Source organism: Desmodus rotundus, chromosome 7 (genome assembly GCF_022682495.2).
Source record: "Desmodus rotundus isolate HL8 chromosome 7, HLdesRot8A.1, whole genome shotgun sequence".
NCBI classification, from domain to species: domain Eukaryota; kingdom Metazoa; phylum Chordata; class Mammalia; order Chiroptera; family Phyllostomidae; genus Desmodus; species Desmodus rotundus.
In genome coordinates, this window is record NC_071393.1 from 44,211,157 (window position 1) to 44,218,578 (window position 7,422).

Sequence of the window (7,422 nt, forward strand, 5' to 3'; positions counted from 1 at the left end):
CCCTGTCTTACCACTTACTGACTTAGACCTATGCATATCAATTATCTATTGCTGTTACTAGTTACCCCACAATTTAGCAGCTTCAACACAAATATTTATGTTCTCCTGCTGTTTCTGAGAGTAAAGAATTTCAGACAGGTTTAGCCAGGGGGCTGAGGCTCAGGGCCTCCCATGAGGTGTGTTTAAGATATTGACCCACGCTGCAGTCATCCAAAGGTTTGGCTGTAGCTGGAAGAAGTGCTTCCAAGCTGAATGAGGGGGTCCTCAGTTCCTAGCTTCACAAAGTTTACCATAGCATTATGTTAGGAACTGAATGTTTGTGTCTCTCAAAATTCTACATTGGCACTTTAACCTCCAATATGACGTGTTTGGAGACAGGGCCTCGTAGAAGGTGGTAAAGGTTAAATGAGGTCATAAGGGTGGGGCCCTAATCTGATATGGCTGGTGCCCTTATAAAGAGGGCAAGAGACACCAAAGCTCTACCTTTCCACCATGTGAGGACACAGTGAGAAGGAAGCCCTCTGCAAGTCAGAAAGAGAGCTCTCATTGGGTTCTGAATCAGATGGTACCTTGACCTTGTATTTCCTGTCCTCCAGAACTGTGAGAAATAAATTTCAGTGAGAAACTGACTAGTACAGGCTGCTTGAATATCCTCACGTCATGGCAGCTAGTCTGCCCCAAGGTGAGCCTTCCAAGTCTCAGTGTCTTTTATGACATAGTCTCAGAAATTACAAAGCAAAATTTTGGCTATATACTAAGTCACTAAGTCCAGCCTATGCTCAAGAGGAAGAGAATTAAATTCCACTTTTGCAAAGAATTTGTGAATCAAATATTTAGATTCATATTTAGAATCATAGTTTAGAATCATCACAAGGCCTTTAGGTAAGCTTCTTTTTTTTCTTTTTATGAAGTGAGGCCAATAATAAAGCACACTGGAAGGATTAAATTATGTAGATTGTGTATTATCATGTGGCTGGCTAGGTGGCTGCTCAATAAATGTTTCCTTCCTTGATAATTTAGGGATAATCTGGAAGCTAAGAGATGAGAAGTAGCATAGCGCAGTTCTTTTGTCTGACTTCTAAATATGTGTTTTATCGTTCTGATATTCATGATACTATTTTTTGCATCAAGTGAACACATCTGAAATGCTAGTTACCTAATCAAATTAAGCACATAAATTAGTGGCTATCTTCTTTTTTCTCTCTGAGATGAAAATAAAACCTTTCTTAGGAACTTTCTGAATGTAGAAACTACTACATATGTCAGTGATGTATTTTCTTAATTTTCTATATATAAACATTTTAGAGGATAAAAACTTAAATTAAAATAATGTATCTTTAATACAAGTAAGTGGAGATTAGTACTATCTAAAAATAGAAAATAAATTCATAATTAAAACAACATTTCCAACTGTCACCTTATTATTTTAGCATGTTCCCAGCTGTGGGTGACCACATATCTTTAGGCTACAAATACGACTAATGCACATTAAGAAAGTCACCCGTGCATACTGCCACGTGAGGAGTGACTTTCTTAATCTGCATTAATTCTTGCATAAACTCAGTAAAAATCTGTACCCATCAGCATGTGATTAGAACTTATCGTCTTGCAAAATCTAACTATATTGAAGTGAGATTCAGGAAGAAGCTTTGACTTTTACCAAATTATTTTTTGTTTTTACTTACTAAGGCTATCTATTCTCTGAGCTGCGTGATTTGGATGAGATGAGGGTAAATGCCATACGAAGCGGGACAATGCCCGTAGCAGGAGACCATTGTACTGACTTTTTTGAAGGTCAGCATTGATTGTTTGAAGTAAACATTGAAAAAGTTGGAAGGACAGAAATAACTGAGTATCATTTATTTCAATGTATGACATAATTATTTCATTTTTTAGTAAACACTTAAAAAATATCTAGTGTAGAACAATGCAAATTAGAACCCTGATCTGGGCAAGGTCTCTCTTACCCATCATCTCAGGAGTCAAGTCAGGGCTGAACAGATAAGGCTGTCGATATTTTGGCCACATTAATTAGCAATTATATGTTTAATGCATAAATAAATAGAACCTGAGAGAAGAGAGAGAATTTAGTTTTGATAAACTTCACCGTTAAAGAAGATAACAGTTTCACTTGGAAGTATTATATGGATTTGTCTTATCAGAATACAGAGCCAATGCCTTAGTGACTCTGACTGATTTTTTTTTCTGACCACAAGTTTATTCAACACAAAATAATCCCTCCACCTTTACTGAGGTGGTTGACCATGTCCATGACCAAATTTGACTCTGTATTGGAATTTGGTTGCTGACCCAGCCCTGGACTCGGCTGCTTTCTTGCCGGCACCAGGGGGAGCAGTGCTTCGTCTGTAGGTGTCGCTGTCAGCTTCCCCTCAGTGTGAGTATTTTTTTTTTTAATTTTATTAATTTTATTTTTAAATTTTTTAAAAAATTTATTTATTTATTTTTATTCAGTTACAATTGTCTGCATTTTCTCCCATCCCTCTACCGCACCCCAGCCAGTCCCACCTCCCTCCCTCACCTCTACCCTCCCCTCCCCCTTGATTTTGTCCTTGTGTCCTTTATAGTAGCTCCTATAGACCCCTCTCCCCACTGTCCCTTCCCCACTCCCCTCTGGCTATTGTTAGATTGTTCTTAATTTCAATGTCTCTGGTTATATTTTGTTTGCTTTTTTCTTCTGTTGATTATGTTCCAGTTAAAGGTGAGATCATGTGGTATTTGTCCCTCACCGCCTGGCTTATTTCACTTAGCATAATGCTCTCTAGTTCCATCCATGCTGTTGCAAAGGGTATAAGCTCCTTCTTTCTCTCTGCTGTGTAGAATTCCATTGTGTAAATGTACCATAGTTTTTGGATCCACTCATTTGCTGATGGGCACTTAGGTTGCTTCCAGTACTTGGCTATTGTAAATTGTGTTGCTATGAACATTGAGGTGCATAGGTTCTTTTGGATGGTTGTTTCAGGGTTCTTAGGGTATAATCCCAGCAGTGGAATTGCTGGGTCAAAGGGCAGTTCCATTTTTAATTTTCTGAGGAAATTCCATACTGTTTTCCACAGTGGCCTCACCAGTCTGCATTCCCACCAACAGTGCACTAGGGTTCCCTTTTCTCTGCATCCTCTCCAGCATTTATTTGTTTGTTGATTTGTTTATGTTGGCCACTCTGACTGGTGTGAGGTGGTACCTCATTGTGGTTTTAATTTGCATCTCTCTGATGGTTAGTGATGCTGAGCATCTTTTCATATATCTCTGGACCCTCTGTATGTCTTCCTTGGAGAAGTGTCTGTTCAAGTCCTTTGCCCATTTTTTAATTGGGTTGTTTGTCTTCCTGGAGTGGAGTCGTGTGAGTTCTTTATATATTTTGGAGATCAGGCCCTTGTCTGAGGTATCATTGGCAAATATGTTTTCCCATACTGTTGGTTCTCTTTGTACTTTAATGCTGTTTTCTTTAGCCCTGCAGAAGCTTTTTATTTTGTGAGGTCCCATTTGTTTATTCTTTCCTTTATGTCCCTTGCTTTAGGGGACATGTCTGTGAGGATGTTGCTGTGTGGAATGTCTGAGATCTTCCTGCCAATGTTTTCCTCTAGGACTTTTATGGTGTTACGACTTATATTTAAGTCTTTTACCCATCTTGAATTTATTTTTGTGTGTGGTGTAAGACTTGAAGGGTGCTTGCTCTGAAGACCTTTACACCTTGGCCTACCAGTCTCAGGCGGCTGCAGCATAAAGTGAGAGGCACGATCTCAGGGGTCAGGTGGAGGTAATCCCGGAGGTGCTGGATGCCTTGGATGGCAAGGTACCAGTATAGATATCTCCAGGAAAATTCTTCCTTCATATAGCCCGTGATTTGAGAGATTGCATGGCCTTCATGACATAATTAGAGCCACATTCTTGTCTTCCGGCTCAGGGTGTTTAGACGTGTGCACGTCCCTCTTGGCCACCATCATTTCCTCCTTAAAAAGGAGTTTATAAATGGCAATCTGGTTCTTCTTGGGCACCCGCGTCCCACCAAGCAAGGGCTTCATCCTTTGCTTCTAGGCCCCCAGTATCGGGACGCCAATCTCTGCCAACAGTGCCCCACTACCCCCAAGTTGTGCCTCTAGCCCCTCTAGTTGCTCAGAAATAGGTGTCCGGGCTGTGGGAGAGGGACCACAGCCCGATGCCTGGGAAGCATAGCCACTGCCAGAGGGCCAGGATGTGACTCTGACTGATTCTTAAAATTAGTCTCCATGTGGGCAGGGTTTCTATGCACACTTAATTCCTAAGTGTGATATTATTATGTGTGGTTTCCAACAGAAGTGGTGATTTGATGGGGAGTTTTACCAAAACTACTACCTATATATGTCCTGTTTTGTTCTTAGCTTTCTCCAGAGATCCTAACTTACATACAACAACCTCTTGTTTATCTCCAATAGGGTATCCCACAGTGTATTTAAACTCAACGTTTCCAAAAGGAACTCTTCATTTTGTCCTCCTGACCTTTTCCTGCCCTTCGGTCTTTTAATCCAGGGAAGGCCCTGCTGTCTTTGACTTCTCATGCCGGAAACTTGAGTTTCATGCTTGACTTTTTCTTCTCTGCTACTTCCCTTCCTCTATTTCCTCTACATACATATTTATTTTATCTCCTAGATGTTGCTCTAGTCTGTTTCCTCTGCTCTCACCTCTGGCTACCACTAGAGTTAGGCTCTTATTACTGCTCTTAGCTGGTCATCTGGTTTCTCGTCTTACCTTGCTCCAATTTTTTTTTTCTGTAGTATGGTCAGTGATATTTTAAAATACAGAGCTGATTGTGGTACTCTTATCCATAAAGTCTTCAGTGGCATCTCAGCGTAAAAGCCAGTCTCTAGCATAGTATACAAGTTATTGGAATTCTGGATTACACTTTTCTACTTCTGCGATTTATTTCCTTCACTTAATTGTGAGTACCCAATCCTCTAGGTATATTGCTACATGTGCTCCCATGCCTTGGCACTTGTAGTTTTTTTTATTATCTTACTCATAGTTTGTTGGTCTGTTAAACTTCTATCCACCCTTCAAGATATAGTTTAGAGGTCACTTTGTGTGAGGACGTCCTAGATTCCACCAAGCAGAGTGAAATCTTCCCTCTGAGTTCCCACTGTGACTTGTGTTTGTTTCTGCTAGGGTATTTATCAAATTGTATAGAAATTATTCATGTACCTGCTTGTTTTGTCCATAGACTCTGGGATCCTTGAGAGGAGGGACTATACGCTTCTTATCTTTATATTACGAGTGCCTATTGAGGAACTTCAAAGATAATAGAAACTTGACAAATGTTCATTAAATAAATGAGTAAATCAAAGCATCTGAGCACATGAATAGCAGTAGTGCATAGAAAAATGATTCTTCAGAAGTGAGACATTCATCAGAAGAGCATTTCTTATACCTACTCTTAATAAAAACACAGACTTGCAAATTCATCACTGTTGGAACTATGATGAAGAAACTTAGAATCATTACATTTATTTACAATGAACTTTGGTTATCTGGCATTCTCAAACATCTGAGTGGCACTGAGCCCAAGAGTAAGAAGTATTAAAAATGAGAGTCTTCATTTGGAAAAATATTTCCAATTCACTTGTGCAGTGTGCAAAGACAACGGAAACCGCAGCACAGCGATGTTTAGTTTCTTCTCTGTATAAACAGAAGGGGAGAAGGGCCCTGTAAGATAGTGCTGTTAGTAAAAGGCAGACTTCCTGTGTGCAATCTGAGAGGCACAGAAGGCACAGGTGATAGAAGAAAGAGATGAGAGAGAGGCAGAGAGTAGAAGCAAAGGTGAGGATAACAATGACATTGTCAGGGATTTCGTATCATTCACTCCGGCAGTCTTACAAGAAACCCAGAAACAATAAATCCGAAGTTAGGATACGCTTTCCAGGTGTGGCTGTGTGTGCCTGTGCTTATATCCTCCTACACCTTACAGATTGAGAAGTTCCAATTCTTAAAGTGGAATCCAGGAAACCAGTGTTTCTAGAATGATGCATTCGTAGATAATGCTAGATCATGGAGGGTAGTGGAGATTTTAACCTGGCAGTGTTTTATGGACGGGGACTGTGTTCGAAAACTCAGGTTCGAACTCTTTGATATACATAGATGTCTGCGTGTGTTATGTGCCACTGGGTTGCTCCGACTCCTGGCGATCTTATGAATGAGTGACGTCCACAATATCTTGTCCTCAGCAGCCTCGCTCTGCTCTGGAGACACATGCCTGTGCTCTTTGTCTTTTCCAAAGATCCCGCCCCCTTCACGATGTGCCTGAATTAGGGCAGTTTCATTTTTGTCACAGTGAAGTTTCGTTATTTTTGCCTCCAGTGATGTTTTAGGATTAATTTGCGCTAGGACCCACCTATCCATCTTTCTGCCAGTCCAGGGTGTCCCTAAAGTTCTCTCCCAATACTGTACTTCAAATGAACCAGTTCTTCTCTTATCAGCCTTTTCACTGTCCAAGTGTTCCCTCTGTACACAGTAATAGGGAATATGAGGCTGTGGGTAATCTTAGCCTTGGTCTCCAGTGACACATCTTTGCCATTGGTGATCTTTCCTAAATCTTCCATTGCTGCCTTTCTGAGTCTCAGCCTTTTCTTGACTTGCTTGGCTGCAGTCTTTATTTGAATTGATGTCTGAACTCAGGTAAGCAAACTCTTTAACAGTTTGGACGTCTGCACTGTTTATAAGTCATGCATTTCTGTTGTAGTCATGATTTTTTCGCTTTGATGTCCAAATAGAGTGCTGCTTTGGCAGTTTGTTCTTTCAGTTTCACCAGAAGTCATTTAAAATCATCGCTACTTCCAGCCATTAAGATGGTGCCATCTGCCTATCTTAATTGATGTAACGATTTTCACTCTTTCTTCCTCTGGGTTTACCCCTGGGTTCATATATGTTCTGCATACAGATTAAACAAATTGGAAGATAAAATGTACACTTGTCTGACACCTTTGCCTTTGTTTGATACATTGTCAGACACATTTTAAGTAAAAAGTAAAGAAAAATCAAGATGGATGACGGAAGGAACTAAAAATTATTAAAGACACCTTAGAGGCCAGAGTTAAAGGTGACAAAAGCAGGAGTAGCATCCTGAATGCAGTTTCAATGACTAATCATGGGGTTAAATAACTTTTATGATTTCCAATGTAAGGAGATAGAAGAGAAGAACCAAAACGATAAAACGACAGATCTCTACCAGAAAAGTCGAAATAAAAGGAAAATTCAAACCTAGATTAGAATGCTGAATAACCAAGAAGGAAGCACAGTATCTGACCAAGAGAGAATAAAGGGACAATGGCAACAGTATACTGAAAATCTATATAGAAGAGGCAAAATAATAAAGATACCTTTGAAGACGGTTGCTATGGGGAAGAACCTGTAACCCTTGAAAATGAAGTGAAAGCT

The 7,422-nt window shown here is 40.1% G+C and overlaps 1 pseudogene; it reads right to left on the bottom strand.

Moving 5' to 3' along the window:
- Window positions 1–2,246: 2,246 nt before the first annotated feature.
- Window positions 2,247–4,040, bottom strand: LOC112316986 (small ribosomal subunit protein eS10-like; annotated as a pseudogene).
- Between the last annotated feature and the right edge of the window lie 3,382 nt (window positions 4,041–7,422).